Below are 21,707 nucleotides of genomic sequence, written 5' to 3'. Positions count from 1 at the left end.
AGGCAGGAATTGCCAGATTGACTTGCAATAAAGCTCCAGGCCCGGAAGGCATCCCATCGGACCTTTTTAAATTGGATCCACTTTTTTAAGCGCCGGTCCTTGTTAAATGTAGCGGCCGGGGACGATTGTCCTGAGTCCTGGGCTACTTCAACTATTGTGCTGTGTTTAAAAAGGAGGACCGCAATAGCACCTTTTGCTATAGGCCGATCTCCCTCCTTGACTCAGAAGTAAAGGTTGTGTGTGGGGTGTTATCAGATAGACTATCTACCTGGACAGAGGAGCATAAGATAATTTCTGACATCCAATATGGATTTTGCTCAGGGCGGTGAACCGTGGCCCAATGCCTCAACCTGTACATGATCCTTGGTAAGTACACAATTGTTCGCCCTGGGACGATCTACTTGGCCTTCATGGACCTATCGTCCGCATTTTATTGTGTCAACCGGGACAAATGTGGCAGAGGACCATGGGGGAGGAGAGCAATATCATAAATTTTCTAGAGGATCTGCACAGGGCCACTAAGGCCAACGTGAGATTCTCTCAGGATCTTCGTGTCTCTAGTGATTTTGACATTGGGAGGGGGCTACGGCAAATCTGTATTCTGGCCTCTTTTTTGTTCAACCACTATATAAATGATCTGGATAGAGTTTTGACAGATACAGGGGCAGATTTTCTGTATGTAGTGCGACGGGGGCTTCCCGTCCTACTATATGCGGATGATGCCATCTTATAGCCAGAATTGCTAGGGGTCTTCAATCCCCGCTTGACGTCTTTTTAAAATTCATGGAGGCCTGAGATTTAGCAATTAATAACTCAAAATCCTACATATTGCAGGTAGGGATGCGGCCCAAGAAAAAACTTCTATTCATAGTAGGTCCCGAGAAGGTCCTCTGGCGACTGTCTTCTCATACCTGGGGGTTTTATTGGACGAACGTTTCATTCAGAAGAAAAAGGGGGACCTGGCGAGGGTAAACGCTGCTATTTTTAATTTTGCTGCAAAAATAGGCAAGCGCCCAATTGCAGCTATGCTGAAAGTCTATCAGGCAAAAAGCGTAGCTAGAGCTTGCTATGGTAGTGATATGTGTCGGCATATTGCTACAAATGACTTGCAGGTGGTCGTGAACACCTTCTTGAAGCACTTGTTGGGCGCTCCGAAGTGTACTCTATTTTTAGTTAGATAGTGCACCCCATTGTTATCGTTTAGTATGTGAGGCAGTTCAACTGGTCCTTTTCTGTCTTTTTGTGCTATGAATGTATTTTGTATGCAATTTTATTGTATCACGTTTTAATGAAACTTGGATGGTCTGAAACTTTTACGGTTTTCTGTACGTGAAGCCAAATAAAGTTGATTTGATTTGACCTGCAATGTAGGGTCATGCTCATATATTACCCAACTGTTTACTGTTACAGGACAATTGTACTGCTATGCTATTATGCACATGTGTTTGGCTTCCACCTGCATGGAAATATGCAGCATTCACACTCAGTTGCCACACACTGATTGGTACCGCACTCCCATTTGACTGTACCTGAGCATGTGAGGGTGGACAGACACAACTAGCACACACACACATTAAACATGTACAGACTGTTCAACAATGGAACCCATGTGTTGTGTATCTCTTGCACAGTAACCTGCATTCTACACATGGGTTTATGATGCACACATATTTCCCAAAACATCATGTTGGAGAGTGGTGAGTGTGATACACATCAACAGTCCTTTATGAGAGGTGAGTGTTCCAGTAGGCCACACTGCAGTGAACCTGAATCACATGGTCATGTTTAGTACTACTGTTCAGTTAACATCATGCCAATAAACTACCTTTCGGTTTGTCTTAGTCCTGTGAAAAGCTGTAGCAGTGCATCCTCTCCGAGAACAGGTTTTTGGGTGGGCCTCCTGGTCCAAGAAGACAGCATTCTGTGACACAGGTCCATGTAATGCCACTCACTCAAATGCCATTTCACCATTGGGATGATACGAGATTTGCTAATTCCTCAATTATACACTTGTACACTCAGGGTAGGGGTAAAGTACTCTAGCCATGCAGAGGTAAGGGTTTATCCAAATGTCTCCATGAATGTGTGTGCATGTAACAATATGTTTATGTTGAACTTTTCATATGGACATATCATACTCTAGAGATCTCTGTATTCTTCAGGTGTTGTGATGTTTTCCAAACACACCTCCGTTGTCATACTTCCCTGGGAAATATTCCACAATGCAAAGCCATCTGCTCATATTGTTGTGTTACAGGACTTTGACTCTCATCACATGACAGTGCAAAGCCTGTGAGTTGTGTTTTCTGACAACTGTGCACTGAAGTGGTATATATGACAATTAGGCCAGTAATTGAGACACATGTGTAGTATTTTGAGGTTACCCAGACATGCATGTATTCATTCTGTAACAAGACAATTTCTTCTTGTACACATCATACTTGGCCTTTGTCCATGACAACTGTCACTCTTAATATGTGAAGGTAGTTGCTACAACATTAGCTCCTGCACAGTGCTGCCATTGTGCATGCTACAAAGTGCTGCCTTTGTGCATGTTACCTCATTGGTGAGACACACAACGATGACTTGAGTGTCTCAGGTAAGGACATATTTGGTGGTTTGTGTGTCATCTGAAACACACTCTGCTGCTGCAGGATACAACAAGTCTGCTAGCTCTGTAGCACTGCACCAATCAAATGCTTGAAGATAGAAATTATAATATTGCATGTGGATGTGTGGCATGCCTGGCCAGTCCCTTTGATGCAGTGCATTGTATCCCATTGCATTTCTGTATAGGTGGGTTGAATGAAGGGAGACATAGGCCCATGTTGCTCAACTGGTATGATAACATGATTGTTACATGTTGAGGCCTATTTCCGGATGAAGAGATGTGAACGAGTTGATGCTTACAGTGACTGTGTCATAAAATTATTAACACAAAGAATGTATTTTGTCCATCTGGTAAATGGAAAATTATCTCAAGAACTACTACACAGTTTAGATGCATCACCATCTACCAGCCATTGTTTGTTAGATCTCTTCTCCGTCCACATACTTCTCCTGCTCCTCCTTTAGTTCCTGCTCCTCATGGTCCACGTACTACGGGAAATTTGCTCCTACACATATGTTGTGTAGGATGGCACATACAAGAATGATCTTGCACACCATAGGGGGCGAGTATAGCAATCTCCCTCTTGACATGTCTAGGCAACAGAAGAGGTACTTCAACACTCCAAACATTCTTTCCACAATGTTCCTGGTCTTGGCCAGTGCCTGGTTGGACTCCCGTTTTGGCTCAGTGTAGGGATGTGCATATTCCTAGTCAGTTGAAAAAAGAAAAAGATGATACAGTAAATGATTATGGAGATTGTTACATCCAAATTCCTATTTATGTCTGTCATGTGTACTGAATGACTCCCACACTTTTTTTCAGTATTATTCATAATATGTTATGTACACTCTTGCCCATTATATTACATCCAGTTCTGTGTGTGATAGCAAAAGATGTGCAAGCATTGATACTTTGGACACTTCTACATGGAGACATTAATGGTTGGCCAATAGCTTACTGTGGTAGGTATTTGGAGAGGTTCATTACCATTCCCAGTTATGTGCACTGCAAGTGCAATGTGACTGTATGTTGATCTGATTTTCGGCCTTTTGGTCAAGCAGAGGTAGGCTGTGACAGTGCCAACATGTTTGACACTCACACTTACATTTGTCCATTTGGACCCACAGATGTAGCTGCCCTACCTGACAATGACAGAACCTTTGATTTGTTAACTTACTTTATCATGTGATGTTGGTGTGTACATGTGGTGCCCTGCAAACATGTTATATGGATAGTTGTAAAATGTAGTATCAGCCTCTAGCTCTTGCTTTGATCTGACATTTTGTCATGGTGCCCTGGGATTGACACATAAGTATTGCAATGTAGGACATCTCTATATAGAACTCACTGATGTTGCTACAAGTATCAGTCTGCCACAGACTAGGACACAATACTTAGTTATTCACAGGTTTGTGTATGATGGTGACTTGTAGTGGATTATGCACCTCTCTGCCTTGCTTCTCTCATCATTTCTATAGCAAATTAATGTTCAGATTGATATTCAGAGTACACTGTGGGGCCTTGTCCAGGTATCTTTTTATTCTATATTGATGACTGACGTATGACATGTTTGCCAGCATTGTGTTAGACTTTGTGAGCTTCACCTTTCTGGATTCATATGTTTTTCATTTGTGCAACACAGAATAGGTGAACCATCACATTGGTTACATCTGTCAATACCGGTGTAAACCTATGTGTATGTGTGTACGTAGACTGTCAGCATGGCTGAGACATAAATTTGTTTTATACCTAGGGTGCCACAATGTCTTCCAGTGTTAACATTTACACATGTCTAGGTCCTACACTGACACAGCATGCCACATGTGGCCTTTCCAAATACTTCTTCAAATGTTGCTCCACAAAATTTGGTCAACACACAAGTTTGCTGCAATGCGTGACACACTTGCATATTTCCACAGTAAATGTTTCTCCGACCACTGACATTATCGATGACGAGGTGCTCTCCCTCCTTAATCGCTCCCTGGAAACAGGGCTCATCCCTGCTACTCTTAAGGAGGCCCGTGTTATACTGCTCCTAAAGAAACCGGACGCTGACACTAAGATTCTGAAAAACTTTAGGCCAATCTCGCAGTTGCCTTTCTTTGGCAAAGTACTTGAACAACATGTTCTTCCATCCCTCTCCCGCCATTTTAAAGACAATCATCTCCTAGAATCTAATCAGGCCGGTTCAGGGCCCATCACAGAATGGACTGGTCATGCTTTACGTGCTTGATGAACTGAGACTCAGGGCAGACAAAAAATGTCCTGTGCCCTGGTGCTGTTGGACCTATCCGCGGCATTTGACACGGTCAATCAGGACCAACTATTGTTGCGTATGGTGGATCTAGGTATTCAGGGCACATCCCTTGCTTGGGTCAACTCTTTTCTAAAAAACTCTCTCAGCTAGTCCACCTTGCTGGTTTAGTACCCAATTCAGCTACTCTCTCATGTGGAGAGCCCCAGGGCTCAGCATTATGGCCCCTCCTCTTTAATGCTTGTTTGCAGCCCCTGATCGCCACACTGAATCAGATGGAGTGTCGAATTTATAATTAGGCCAACGACACCCAATCATTATCCAAATTGACAGCTTACCAACTGCACACCTAAGAATGCAAAACACCCTAAAATTTACTGTCAACTGGATGTCGGTCAACACAATAAAGATAAACCCCGACAAAACTGAGGTACTGGCGGTCACCTCAGTCTCCTGCCCATGGAATGATCTCTTCTGGCCAAAAGAACTTGGGCCTTTTCCAGCACCTGCCGTGGCCATGAAAAGCCTGGGAATCAAAATCAATGCCAAGCTATCCATGACACAACAAGTCTCCGCAGTCGTAGAAACTTGTTTTGGCCTCCTGAGACAACTGCAGAAACTGTCTCCACTCCTTACCTTTGCCACGCTCAGACGGGCGGTTTCAGCAATGATACTGTCGCGTCTGGATTATGGCAACTCTCTGAACTCTGGCCCCCCACAACAACTGTTGGCCAGACTACAAGTCGTCATGAACGGCACGGCCAGATAAATTTTGAAAAATCCAAGACGAGCACATGCCGCACCCCTACTACGTGAGCTTCATTGGCTCCCAATCAGGCAGAGAATTAAGTTCAAGGGTCTCTGAATCACACATAAAACCCTGTATGGCCAAGCTCCAAGATACATCAAGGACCGCATACCCACCTATGTTCCTAGCAGGGCACTGCGGTCAGCAGAGGCCACTCTACTAGTCTGCCCCCGTTTCAATCTGTCCTCCATGGAAGGGCGAGCATTCTCAACATCTATCCCCCAGGTCTGGAATAGCCTCCCGGTAAACCTATGCAAGGAAGTGAATCTCCTTCCCTTTAGGAAGAAGCTTAAGACCGTGCTCTTCCGTGAAGCATGGGGCACGATTTAAGCAGCCTTCCTCCCCTTCTCCACCTAGTTCAGGTTCGCCCTCTGACAGCGCTTAAAGACCTTTGAGTGATAACGCGCGATATAATCAAAATTACAAATTACAATTATTGACCCTTGAATAAATAGCAATTCTTTACCATTCCTAATTTGCAATGAGCAAATTGCTAATTTCAAGTTACCCATTCATTTCCATGGGCTAGGAGGCTCATAGGAATGAAGGTTTAATTTGCGATTAGCAATTTGCTCATCACAAATTAGGAATTTTTCCAAGGGTGCAGGGGTGTCTCAAGAACACCCTGCTGCACCCCTGAAAAAGAAATTTTGGGGCATATGGCACACATACATGCCCTAAGGGCATGTGTTGGCGTCATATGGCACCTTTTGTTTTTTTGAAAAAAAGCTTTTTGAAAAGAATTCACAAATTACCACCAATTTACCACAATAGTTTCCAAATCCTTAATGTCATTTTTTACATATTTTTTGTTTGATACATTGCATTTAAGTAGTCACAAAATTTGCAAATCCTTCAGTGCAATTGCAAAATAAGGAATAGCAAATTTTGCTACTCCTTATTTTGCATCAAACTTGTTTGATACATACCATTTGTCTAATTAACATTTGCAAAGGCCGAAATTCGTAGAATTTTGATCTTTGCGAATGCTAATTAGCTTAATACATATGGCCCCAAGTGAGGCCTGTCTTGCGACATGGTGCTTCTTTTGCATCACTGCTGCATCGGTTTCATGTGGTACGTTTTTTTTACACCATGACATATCTGCCTAAATGCATCAATTTGTAATGTTGTCGCCTCATAGCAAATCTTTTGCACCGCCGCTGCATCATAAAAGTGACGCACAGTGGCACAAAAGAGGCATACACCTATCATAAATCTGTCCCTAGCATTTTAAAAGATTAATCCAGGATGACGATAAGGTGTGGCCTATCCAGAGGTTTGTTTAAGGTGAGGCCTACTCAGGATTGCAGATTAAAGTTACGCTTGATGAAGAATACAGAGGAGATAATACATGTAAAGGCCTACCAATGAAGTAAGTAATGTGCACTTTATTGCGCCAGTCATCATAAATGTATCCCTAATCTTCTTATCTTGTTACAGATGAACCACCATATGTACCATCAAACTATTTTGCATTTCCTAAATAGCAAATTTTAAGGAATAAATAGCAATTCTTTACCATTCCTAATTTGCAATGAGCAAATTGCTAATTGCAAATTAGCACCGCCGCTGCATCATAAAAGTGACGCACAGTGGCACAAAAGAGGCATACACCTATCATAAATCTGTCCCTAGCATTTTAAATGATTAATCCAGGATGACAATAAGGTGTGGCCTATCCAAAGGTTTGTTTAAGGTGAGGCCTACTCAGGATTGCAGATTAAAGTTACGCTTGATGAAGAATACAGAGGAGATAATACATGTAAAGGCCTACCAATGAAGTAAGTAATGTCCACTTTATTGCGCCAGTCATCATAAATGTATCCCTAAGCTTCTTATCTTGTTACAGATGAACCACCATATGTACCATCAAACTATTTTGCATTTCCTAAATAGCAAATTTTAAGGAATAAATAGCAATTCTTTACCATTCCTAATTTGCAATGAGCAAATTGCTAATTGCAAGTTACCCATTCACTTCCATGGGCTAGGAGGCTCATAGGAATGAAGGTTGCAATTTGCGATTAGCAATTAGCTCATCACAAAATAGGAATTTTTTCAAGCGTGCAGGGGTATCTCAAGAACACCCTGCTACACCCCTGAAAAAGAAATTTGGGGGCATATGGCACACATACATGCCCTAAGGACATGTATAGGCGTCATATGGCACCTTTTGTTTTTTGGAAAAAAATGCTTTTTGAAAAGAATTCGCAAATTACCACAAACTAGAAGTTGGTGGTAGTTTCCAAATCCTTAATATCATTTTTTACATATTTTTTGTTTGATACATTGCATTTAAGGAATCGCAAAATTTGCAAATCCTTCAGTGCAATCGCAAAATAAGGAATAGCAAATTTTGAATTAAGGACATTTTAAGTAATTTCCACATGTGCAGTGTTTTCAAATTATGATTTGAAAATCGTTTTTGGGGAAAAGTAATGGTTTGCAAATTTATGACAAGGACATAATGGTGTATGCTTCTCTATAAGGCATTTCAGTGTCTCTGATGTCATTTTTCCCATATTACATTATAAGACCTTTCCCCATGGAGCACATTCCTTGTAAATATGCTCCCACCTGTGCATGGTGAATTTAGATTTTGACTGTTTGAGTCACATAGCCATGTTAAAAGTCACCCCAAAAAATTGCAAACGCTTTAAAAAAACACATTCATGTGTCTTAAGGACATTTTAAGTCATTTCCCCGTGGACAGTGTTTTGTAAGTGGCGCAAAAGAGGCATACACCTATCATAAATCTGTCCCTAGCATTTTAAATGATTAATTCAGGATGACGATAAGGTGTGGCCTATCCAGAGGTTTGTTTAAGGTGAGGCCTACTCAGGATTGCAGATTAAAGTTACGCTTGATGAAGAATACAGAGGACATAATACATGTAAAGCTCTACCAATGAAGTAAGTGATGTCCACTTCATTGCGCCAGTCATCATAAATGTATCCCTAAGCTTCTTATCTTGTTAGACATCAACCGCCATATGTATCATATAACTATTTTGCATTTCCAAAATAGCGAATTTTAAGGAATAAATAGCAATTCTTTACCATTCCTAATTTGCGATGAGCAAATTGCTAATTGCAAATTACCCATTCATTTCCATGGAGCAGGAGGCCCATAAGAATGAAGGTGCAATTTGCGATTAGCAATTAGCTCATCGCAAATTAGGAATTTTTCCAAAGGTGCAGGGGTGTCTCAAGAACACCCTGCTGCACCCCTGAAAACGAAATTTGTGGACATATGGCACACATAAATTTTAACAACATTCCTTTACCTCAAAAACGATTTTCAATTCATAATTTGAAAACACTGCCCACAGGGAAATTACTTAAAATGTCCTTAAGACACATGAAAGTGTTTTTTTATTGCCTTTCCAGCATGGTTGGGTCACTTTTAACATGGCTATGTAACACAAACATTTAAAATCTAAATTTCCCATGCACAGGTCGGAGCATATTTACAAGCAACTTGCGCCACAGAGAAAGGTCTTACATTAAAATGGGAAAAATGACATCAGGGACAGTCAATTGCCGTATAAAGAAGCATACACCATTATGTCCTTGTCATAAATTTAAAAACAATTCCTTTTCCCCAAAAACGATTTTCAAATCATAATTTCAAAACACTGCACATGGGAAAATTACTTAAAATGTCCTTAAGACACATAAAAGCGTTTTTTGATTGCCTTTGCAGCATGTTTGTATCACTTTTAACATGGCTATGTAACACAAACATTCAAAATCTAAATTTTCCATGCACATGTGGGAGCATATTTACAAGCAATTTGCGCCACATAATTCATAATTTTCTCCTAAAAGCACACTATTCTCTATCTAAATTAAAGAAATATTTTCTCACCTTAGCAAATACTTTGAGTTTGAAAACAGTCTCAGAAACACACCAATTTGTCTTCAGCAGAGCAAAAGGTATGCACTCCAGAGTCTGCAGCTATCAAAAGCACAGAAATGCTGTAATTCTTCACACATATCTCTCATGTCACCCAATCAAAACTCTTCCCTCACTTTTTTTCAAATGAAAACCCTTCCCCCCTCTGCCCTTTCTGCCTTTTCTGCATGGCAACCACCTCTTGGAAGACTTCTGGTGTTTGCAAGTTCACACAACTTTGTTGCAATTGAACTCTGAACTCTCAGTGCACCTGCATATCCAGTGCATTCTTTCATTTAATGATTTTTTATTGACCATTCAAAATACATCTTTCAAAGAACACATCCGTGCACCCTAACTTTCTGTTTTCAGCAATCAAAATCCACCAATCACTGTTACTGCTTCATGAACACAGAAACTCCACAGTTTTTTTCATTTTAAACTCTCATTTTTTCAACTGCCATTTCATTGCCACACTTCATCTGACTGCAGGAGAACCTTCTCTCACCATGTTTTCTGTCTGGATTGTTGGACATAGTTATATTCACTGGGCTCAAAGGTACGTTGAAAACAGGAAATTACCTAACCTCAATTTACAAGATGTGGAAATTAAGTGGTTTGGCCACAGAGGATTAAAATGTCACCAATTGATACCATTGGTGAAAACCTTTATGCATTTGCCCAAACCTGACCTGTTAATTGTGCACTGTGGAGGTAATGACTTGGGCACTTTGACTGGTGTAGGTCTGGAAATGCTTTTAAAGGACACCTTTGAGCAATTAATGGCACTTTTTCCTCAGACTGCCTTGGTATATTCAAATATATGCCAAAGACAGAAATGGAGGTGGTCAAACCAATTTTGTCCACAAATTGAGAAGTCGAGGAAGCATGTAAACAAATCTGTTTCAGCTTACATGAGAGACCATGGAATGGGCTCCCTGTACAACAATAACTTGCGTTACTACATGCAAGATATCTACAGAGGAGATGGAGTTCACTTCTCAGATGAGGGCAACAGAGTTTTCACTCTGAATTTAAGAATGTGCATTGGTACCTACTTATAAGTACCTAAATGTACCATAAACCCAAAAGCTCTTCTCAGAGCTACCCTACATCTGATCACTCACAATTATTATTTTACTCTAACATTTTTCACTAATTTCCAACAAAGTACGCTCCCTGGGGCGCTACCCGGTACGCGAACCGGGAGCTAACCTCGCGAAATTTTTTTGTAAAATTTTTTTTTTTCGCACATATAAGCCTCCTCAGCCACCCTCAGAAAACCTAGGGGGTCAAGATAACTCTACCGTGCCCCCTTCTACCCATTCTGAACATTATTTGCCCTCCATCTTGTATCTTAATTCGACCGAAACACAAAATGGTGGACTCCCGGAACGCTTAAGGTTCGCGAACCGGGGCGCTCAACGGTACGCGTACCGGGTCGCTCCCTGGGAAGCGCACCATCAAAAAAGGTGGGAAAGTAGTTCACAGAAAAGCCACTGGAGACAATTTCACCTAATATAGATTAGCTCATACTACATACCAATCCCTACCATTTTCACAAATTTGATTGGAATTCCATTTAGTAATTTAGCCTGTAGACCTCTCTAAATACCCTGAGGTAAATTACTTCACAAAACACATCTGAAGTGTTGGAATTGAAAACCAATGAAAATGTTACTTTCATTTTCTACTTTTTTTACCTGACATTTCATTGGTTATATACCTGAATATATATAAAGGAAGAGAAGAAAACACAGCCATTTTGACTACTACTTCTTGCTGTACATTTCAATAGTATTTTCACTAATTCCTTCAACTTCTTTCTAAAGGTAAGTTTTTATTTTTAAAACTGAAGTATATTGTGCACTATAAGTTAATATGGTAAACTTTTTCTGATAGATATATACTATCCCTCTGTAGTAGTTATAGATTTAGAGAGACTTCTCTGTTATAGTTATGGATGGAGTTAGGCTTCTCTTGTATAATTATGAATTTACTTACGTTAAATCACATACACTTTTTTATATTCCTACTTCCACTCTGATACTATACACTGCCCAAAGATAAATTCACTGATAAAAAATGCCTATTTAAAATTATTCCCAACATTGCCCTATCTCTACTAATATATATTTTTTTAATCCAAATTTCAGGCAAAATGGAAGGCGAAAACCAAGTTTCTTTTGAAATGGACCTGCAAGAGAGCAGCCAAGAATTGATTGATACAATTGATCAAATTGACATTGAATTTTTCGATGAAACTTGGGACAATGAACTACTGCAATGTGTACAAGCAGTAGATAACCTCCTTGCAAATGAGGACATTTTACACCCTCAGAGACTACAATGTATATTCCATGATAATTATGAAATTTCTGACAATGAAATGTTAGAAAGTTTAATAAATTATGAAACACAATCACAATAAAAAAAATGCTTAAAAAATAAAAAAAATAAAAAATAATCAACAAAAACAACAATCAATTAACATACAGCATTTGAAAAGTCTATCATTCATTTTTCATTGCAGTACGCTGCCCAGAACGCTTCCCGGTCCGGGGACCGGGCGCTCCCCACGCAAAAAAAAAACAAAAATTTTTTTTTGTTTTTTTTGCCCCGCGGGGCCCTTTTAAAACCTCCACATTAAACCTAGGGGGTCAGGGAGGATCTAGTATGCCCCCTTATGGTCATTTTCGCTTTTGTTTTGGCCTCCTCTTGTCTCTCAATCCTACCGAGAGACAAGATGGTGGCCGCTCCGGACTGTTTAGAATGTTGACAGACACCGGAGAGCCAATCAGCTTAGCTACGCGAAGTTCCGGTACGCTTAAGGTCCGCGGACCGGAGCGCTGCCCGGAGCGCGCTTACAGATATATATCTTTTTTTAAACGTTAATTTCTCAAAATCCACTGGAGCACATATATTGAGACATAGAAAAGGCACATCGGGCTACCAGTCCCTACAATTTTGCCAAGTTTCATGCAAATCCATTCAGCCGTTCGGGCTAAAAGTGAGGCCAACCGCCCTATGGAAAACTCAATGTTAAAAACACGTTTTGAGACCCCCCTTTTTTCTCGGCCCCCCCTTGACGAAACCCCCCCAAATTTCCAAGGGCTGCTCAGAAACAAAATGTTCCATTTTCCAGAAAATTTCAGCCAATTCCGTCCACAAACGCCAAAGTTATTAGACATAGAATTTTCAAAAATCCCATAGGGAAAAAATCCTAACTATATATACCTACTGGCGACCGCCAGTAGGTAATATATATATATATATATATATATTAGTTCCAGGTAGCTCCTTCCGAGGTACTGGGACCTAAGAAGGTTGGTGCATACTCCGGCGGAGCAAGCCGGTAAATTTCAATATTCCACAAAGTAAATAGTGCTCATGCGCTCTCAGGAAGAAAAGGCGAAGACCAACAATAGTGCTTCCAGGTTTATTCCACACACCTGAAATAAACCTGGAAGCACTATTGTTGGTCTTCGCCTTTTCTTCCTGAGAGCGCATGAACACTATTTACTTTGTGGAATATATATATATATACATGAAGACAATCCTACTCCCAGTAAGAAGAGGTACGTACACGAGGCAGGTAAGAATAAGGCTTATTTATTGAGCTTCAGGTCTCCTGCGACCCCACATGACAAGAGAGACGTGTTTCGCCTGCGCAGCAGGCTTTGTCAATATATATATACATATATAATATTTATTTTGTGACAGGTATACAATTTTTCATATTTTTAAATATATATTAAATAAGTATATAAAGTTTAAATTATTATTTAGTATATATTTTCTGAACATTTTTGTCTAATATTTGCTTCTAGAATTTTTAATATTTTTGCTAAACAATGTATTTTATATAATATTATTTAAAATATACAAAAAAGAAACATTAGAACGTTTGGAAAGTATTGTGTACATTTTTTTAACATTTTACATATTTTCCATCTTTTTATAAACATTAAATAATAATTTTTCATAAGAAAAATAAACGAATTGTTTTTTAATGTATAGTAATTTTTTTACTTGTGTTGTAATATTTGTTACAATATATTGTACAATTTTTAACATAAGATAAAAAACATTTCTTTAAATTTGTAACATTTTAATGTATTTCTTATATATTTCTTCATTGAAGATTTTCATTTTCAATTGAGTTCAATGGGGAATAATCTTTTTTTTATTTTAATTAAGTGGCCATTTTTCCTATAAGCAAACTTTTTTGTCTATTTTAAAGGGCGAAGTTTGAGTTTGGAAGCTGTGTCGCATCAGTTATGGTAAGTTTACCTTAATTACTTTTGTATGGTAATTTGGGAGTAAAGGGAAGGTAGTTAGGTAATATTTAGTCTATGTACGTTGTGTTTTTGGTGCAGGAGTAAGGGGGATATCACAAAAGCAACCAGCTACAAACCCTGGTAAATACATTTTTTAAAAGATTATTAATGATCCCTGTTAGTTCTTCCAATGCTTTTAGCCACCTAGAAGTGGGGCTGAACTTTGTAAGGGATAGAATAAATATTGCTCCATTGATCCTTTGGGGAAAGTGTGGACATCAGAGGACTTATCATTCTCAGGGAGTGTTCTTAGAGATTGCATGTCCCTTGAAAAGGATTTTGCCATTCCTTGGCCATTCCCTGGCTCCGATATGTCGGAGAACATCTTTGATTGGGTTAGGGTGCTATTATGATAATCCCGGCTGTACCTAATATGAAATTGACGAAAAAAAATGCCTATTATGCTGAATTAAGTATGTCTAGTCGGGATTGTGAAACGCGCAATTGTGTGCATAGGCACCCACACCAACCACAATTTTGTCTGTCCTTTACTATCCAAGTACATTCACTTTTCCTTATGACCAGATTTCGACTCTACACGTTGCACTTTCTTGTGACTAAATCGGTGAGTTGGTGTGTGAGAGACTAACTCCGTGTCCGTGCAACAATTTAGCCCAACAAAGCACATTTAGATGTGGTACTCTTGATTAGTGTACTTTGCAATTTTTGATAAGTGAGTTGGGTACTGAGGAAGGTGTCTACTCACACCGGTTTCAACACGGGTATCAACTTAATCAGTATAATATATAGGTAGGGTGAACTTCCTCTGTAACTTTAGTCTCTAACTGCAATCCCTAAAGTTATGGTTTCCCCTCTTCGACTATTTGTGGACATGTGATTGGCCTTCTAGCAGACTGCACCATCTTACAAAAGAAGAGGTTTCACTGAGTAAATCTAGAAGTAGAGAAACCAAAATCTCCTGTTCATATGTATGGAGAACTAACTAGCTGGGTAGTTAGCTTGTAAACACCTTTTCAATGGAAACCTAAAATATCCTTAGGGCAATTCTAATAATGTCCCGTCAATATACCGTGAAGCTATAATTCCAACATGGACTCATAAGGCGTGTGGGTCAATTAAGAAGGAGCACTACATTTCCTGAAAGGCATAGGGGTCTTGAGCCCCGGTTTATGGGGAGCACAGGGACGCTTTTTCAGAGAATACACTTCGGAATTGATTACACTAAGGTATTCCGAATGTCAATAGACCTACATTGACTCATTAATTGTGTGGGTTCACTCAGGAGGAGCACTATATTTTCCAACCTCTGTGCCACGGCGAGTGTAGGGATGTTAGTGTAATATAAAAGAAAAAGTGTTTTGGAGTTAATACAACAACATGAACTAAGGTTGAGCACTACATCTCTCAGTAGGCTTTGGGGCTATTTTCCCACAGGTTCAGGAGTTTTGAGCCCTGGGTCACTTTGAGCGCAGGGACACCATCGTAGAGAATACACTTTGGAGTTTAAAACATCAAGATATTCCGAAGTGAACACATCGAATACATTTTACTTGGAATGTGGGTTTTTCTAAGAAAAGCACATCATAGAGAATACACTTCGGAGTTTAAAAACATCAAAGATATTCCTTAGTGAACACATTAAATCAATTTGCTGGTGATGTGGATTTATGTAGGAGGAGCACTAGAGTTCCCAATTGAGATCCCGGGGCACGAGAATGTGGGTTCTCCATTACGAGTTAATATAAGATAAGTATTACATTTCCCAATAGACTCTGGGGCCGTCCAGCCCCTAATCACGGGGAGCGTAGTGATGTCAGAGTTAGGGAATACAAAGATGGCACTTGCCTCTACCGCGGCCCAGAGGACGCCCGGAGTACCGACGGAGAGGTAAGCACCTGAACGGAGGGAGAGATTGAGCATGAGCCCCGAAGCGAAACCACACGCTTGCCTGCAGCGCGTTCTCCTTTCGTTAACCATTACGGGATAGTAAGTTCTGCACTGAACGCCATACTCCCCATCACTTTTTAACATCCGCGAACTTGAGGCCACGGGTTCCGTCTATCCCTAACTCCTTAATATTAGGCTTGGGCGTGAGAGTGTCTCTCCTACCGGCGCTCACATAAGTATGCAGCTATTTATTGACATGGACTACACTGGTATTACCTTAGGAGGAATTGAAAGACTACCCGCTTTAAAAATCAGGCGTACAGTACGAGTATGGGATTATTTATCCACTCTAGACTTCACTAATATAAGCCATTTCTGATTACCTTGGTTTCGATATCTTTGAAACTTTAATGCGAGTTACATCATCTGACCAACACTGTGTGATATGTTTATGTGTACTTCTTTTTTGTCAATTGTAGCGTTCTGCTCCACCTACCTGAGCCGCAGCCAGGTGAGGCGTAGCGTGTGCCTCCTACCTAAAAGGTAAGCAGGGGTCGGACCCATATAGGAACTTTAGATGCACATAATCTGGCATCAGTGGGGATATGTAATCAGCATACCTACATCGTGGTCGTACTATAGGATGTAATTGACCTTAATTTGGGTGTTCTGTGTGTTGTCCGTGTCTGTTGTCTCTTCTCTTTTTTTCAGTAGGAAGGACGAAGTACCTGTCGAGGGATACCGTGTTCATTTACGAGACACGTAAAGTAAAAAATGTCTCTCTTTTTTATACATAGACCTCCCTTTAGGAGGGTAAAGCAGTAGCGAGATGTGTTCCTGAAGAAAGCAGCTGGACACCTTGGTGGGTCCGCAGTCTGCAGAAACATGTCGACCTTTTAAGATCTATCATAGTAGTTATTTGCTATTCTACTATATCTCAGCACTATTTTTAACGTTGGAAACTTAGGAGACACCTAATAAGGTTCCTTTTCTCCTAGTTCTCTAATTTTACATCCCCTCACAGTTCTTTCACATAAACATCTGTTGTTTTTCATGCACTGCTTTCTCAGTTTTCACAGTTATCTGCCTTACACAGCCAAAACACACTAGGGCAACCACCCTTTCAAAATCAAGTGGTTGCAGGATTGCTCTCCTCGGGGTGAGGAGTCCCAAATGATAATAAGGGCGGAACCGATCGATAACTGATAGGTACTTTTACAAGTGTGGAGTTATCCCGTGGCACTTGATTCACTGTGGTCCTTTATGTCCTTTTTTGAGGTGATCCTCAGACACTGTTCAATAGACAGCATTCTTAGACCCACAATTACTCGTTAGTGTGTATACTGTTAGAGTGAGGAACGTGATTGTGTTGTGGTCTTTAAACTTTCCCTTGGACCCTCTCTTTATCTGTGATGTTATGTTGGAGGTAACTTGCCATTCCTTAAGGAATCCCTAGATTTTGGTGTTTCCAGAATAGTATTTAAGGAATTGCAATTTGCGATTACTTAAATGCATTCGTAAAATATGGAATCGCAAATGTTGCAATTCCTTATCTTGCGAGGGCCTTTTGGGATGATACCTCCCAAAGGGGTTTTTTCCCGGACGCAAATGGGCTGATTCTGAGAATTGGCCTGTTTGTGAACCGGAACAAGGTTTGATATATGTGGCCCTAAGTGTGCTGAAAAATGCAGCACACTTTAGAAGGTTAACATGATAGCGATTGATCACTACTTTGCTGTGTACATTTCACCTGTGCAGGGTATATCAACATCAATCGATTATGCTCTGAACAAGCACATATGTGAAATCAGGTAATGTTAACAAATACATGTATGTGAATCAATTTAAAAACTCCACAACAGCTTGACCAGCCTCCTGGGCCAAGGTGAGCTATTGGACAGAGTACACTTGATTTTTGTATCCTACTCCTCAAATGATCTGCCTCGTATGTGTAAAGATGGAGTATGAATGTATTGTGATAGGGACACAACTACATGCAGATGGTACATACTTTTATACCTACAGGGCTACCAACTTCCAAGCCAAGATGGTATAGGAGATCTGCCTCTCATGAAACCAACCACCACCTCCCATATTTACTTCAGATGGAAGAGCGTGTGGTCTACCCCAAACACTTTATACATGTTCCACCGTACCTTCTCCTACTGCTCCTTTTGTTTCTTGGTGGACTGGTCCCGATTGACCCTATCCCCCACTTAATGTGCCAGCAGTCATAGCAGGCCCCCAAACTCTCCTTCCGAAAGTTTCTCTGCCTAACCCCGCCCTGGCATGGCCCAACCTATTCTATAGGCCCTAAACCCAATACAAACAACCCTTAAACTAACCTCTGCCCCTAAAATAGAAAACTCCTTAATAGAAAAACATCCAACAATAAAATTACAATATACAGTACAAATTGCAAATAGAAACACAATAAGCACACTTGGCATAGAGAGGGAAAAAGCATACACCAACAAAAGCAATATTCACCAAAAAACACAAGCCACTCCACAAAATACCTCTAGCAACCAGCACAAACTAACAGTCTGTAAGTGAAAGAAACTTTCACACTTTCTTGTTTGCAGCCTGAAACAGCCAATGCATATTTTCTTGGGACTATCCTACACGTTTTTGGCATTTGTGTGTTTTTTATGACGCATAAGTACTCAAATGGCCAATGCATCATTCCTACACTGCGTATTGGCACTTCTGGTGCCATTTACAAGCATTGGCTTGGATGCGTAACTTGAGATAGATGCAAGTGTTGCAATGTGCTGCACAATAGGGGAAAAGCACAGGTTGGCATCTACACACCTGGCCTAATGTGTTGTTTCTACTGTACAGGTCTGTGTGATGCTGGATCATACACCTTGGGCACCCTGTCATTGGGCCAGTACTGGGTTGTAAGCATTTGGCAGCTACGTGTGACAGAGGGCAGTGTCCATGTGGTTATTCGGGGTGGTTGTAAGTCCATCATGTGCCAGTAACTTCATGACAGGTGGGGCAGCATTTACAAGTGGGCAAATAGATTGTCCATCGAGTCAGCATGGGGCAAGGAATGCATGTGCAGTCCCTATCAGCATGCTACAGGAAACAGTAGGCAGCATGACAGCACAGCATGACAGACATTATGAGCTGTAGGATCACACAACAGTTGGCACAGCCATTACCAGTGTACACACCTAGATGTCCAACCCACTCTTATGTGCGATGAAGAAGGCTCCTGGGGCCTATATGCAACACAGTTGCCTTTCTAAATCTGACTAGACTTTCTTTTTATGCCATGTGTGGGCAATCAGTCATTTTCATGTGTCACAGAGGCAACACACACTTAGGGATGCACAAAGACAGGCTGGCTCAACCATACTACAGTGTACGTTACACCCAGCTTGCACATTTGCTGCATTTATGGACACAATTATGTGTAAATCAAAATTGCTGCATGGGTTAGTGAGTCAGCCAGGCCTTACACACCAGAGCTAGGCAAGGTCCTCCATGTTATGCAGTGGTGCGGGCACATCAGCACTCAGGGGGATATGCTATGTATGGCCTGAGTTGTGTGGCTCTTTCACAATGCAACATGGTGCATCTGCAATGCACATCAATTATGATATCAATTATCCAACCCAAGTGCACATTACATGGCCCAGTGAGGCAATGCTGTAAAAGAACATAGCATTGACTCACTCTGAACCGGGAGAGGTTCCAGGATCGTTGCCTGGCTGAACCCATGAAACATCCATGAGACCCATTTGCAGATGTACAAATCTAGGGTAACCTGGGAATACCCCAGCAAGTACAACCTTCCCAGGAGTGGGGCAACAAGGTGTACTACCTTAGGGTCTCTTTGTTACTTCAACTTTAAAATGTGTGCTACATTCTGCAGAACACTTACATTGTGGACCATGCTTCACAAGTTACTCTGCTTATCTAGATGGCACACCTTCACAAACACATTTCTGCATGCAAATGAAGCACCCCTGCACCATGGTGCATGATTGTCTCTGTTGGGCCTAGCCAAACCAAACAGCACTGACAAAGGCAAAAATGCAGAAATGCACTGTATACCACTGCATCCTATGCATTCCTGTAGTTTTGCCTTCACACATAGCATTATTGTAGGGGGACTTACTGACCTGCCTGTTTTTACCTTATATTCTGGACAGCAGCAGCACCTTGATGTCTTGTGGACCGAAGCAGGCACCACTGCTTCAAAGCATGCCGTCACTTTACTGGTGGCCCAGGACTACTGTTCCAGTCATCCCCTGCGCCGGGGGGGGGGCACTATCGTGAGCAGTTCGCACCAGGTGGCGCATAAAGGTGGCTGCAGGCTTCTGCGGGACGGGAGCCCGTTTTTACCTTGTATTCTGGACAGAAGCAGCACCTGAGGTCTTGTGGACCGGAGCAAGAACCAGCACTTCCAAGCACGCCGTTACATTACCGACGGCCCAGGACTTCAGTTCCCGTCATCCCCTGTGCCGGGGGCGCTACAGCAAGCAGTTCGCGCCACGAGGCGCATAAAGGTGGCTGCGGGCTCCCGCAGTGTGGGATGGGTGCATGCTTGCCCGGGGCGCACCCGGGCAATGCCCGGGCCAAGTGTGGGCCCATCTGCGCCCATCCGCGTGGTTGAGGCTGGGCTGGGCCTACCCTTAAGGTTGCATCATATTACTAGCTCCAGCATTTACTTTCAGTGGTCACATTCACAATCAGGACTTGTGACATCGGAGGAGGAGGTAGGATTTACTGTTCCTGCTTTTTGGTGCTCCACCTAGGACATACCGATCCTCACAAACAAATTTGGTGGGGACTGTGGTGGGAGCACTGGATTATACTCAAGACCAGCCTTTACATTATATATTTGTTATTCTTGCATGTATACTGTTGTGACGCTGTACTGGTTATATAATAGTTTTTACGTCATGGGGAGGTGGAGGTTACCATCAGCCCCTGTAAGGGCTAAGGCTAGCACCAATGCTATGGATTCTTTTTTGCTGACGGCAGCAGCTGTATTTGATAGAGATATTGAGCTGGTTAACAGACGCCTCTCAACGTCTCCAACCAGCAACTTGTATCCAGCAGCTGTCAGCACTAGTGTATCCTTGGTGGAGGCTGTCACTGAACCCTTGACTTTATCTACCTGTTCTGCGTTGCGTGATGGTTCTCAGGCCGATGTTGGGGTACTTACTTTGCCAGCAGCCCTTTTAAGTCTACTCTGAGGCCCCTTTCTCCGGTTATTATAATAGAAAAAAAGGAGGGTAGTGATGTCCATTCATCACAAGGGAACGCTGGTAATTTAACAAATAATCAAGTGTATATATATCTAGCATCCAGCAGTGAGAGTACTGAACTGCCCACCAAGGGGACTCTAAGGCCTGGCGTGGGCACAAAAAGGAATATTCAAGATATTGGGGGCAAAGCAAAGAAACCCAAATCAAACCACGTTACTAAGCCCATGGCATTTGTGCCGGCTCCCTCGAAAATAGATCCCTCTGTGGCATTAGATGCATTTTAAGTAATGATGACTACTTTGCTGGACACAAAGCTGGGTCCTATCTATGAGAGGCTAACCTTGATTGAGACATGTTAAGCAGAGCATTATTGAACTGATCAACCCGCGCCATATCCACTGATTACTAACAGGGAACAGCCACGTACCCAGCTCCAGACTAAAATTTAGTACGGGGGGCAGATACAATGTGTGAAAGTCAAGTAACCAGTAGGGATTTGCCTGCACATCCGCAGGAGTTAGAAGAATCTCAAATTACCGGTGGTCGGCAGCAGGGGCTGCAGGGGTGCACTGAGGTGGAGTCACAGCATCTACCAGTTATTCATCTCACACCTGAATCTACGTCCTATGTAGTGATCTTGGGGAATGTGCCGCCTCCCCCACTGGGTATCAAAGCGTTTTTTAGACAGTTAAAAAATAAAGTACTCCACTGGCTATCT

The sequence above is a fragment of the Lissotriton helveticus genome, chromosome 4_1, assembly GCF_964261635.1.
Source record: "Lissotriton helveticus chromosome 4_1, aLisHel1.1, whole genome shotgun sequence".
Taxonomy (NCBI): domain Eukaryota; kingdom Metazoa; phylum Chordata; class Amphibia; order Caudata; family Salamandridae; genus Lissotriton; species Lissotriton helveticus.
Note: the sequence above shows the minus strand (reverse complement) of the source record.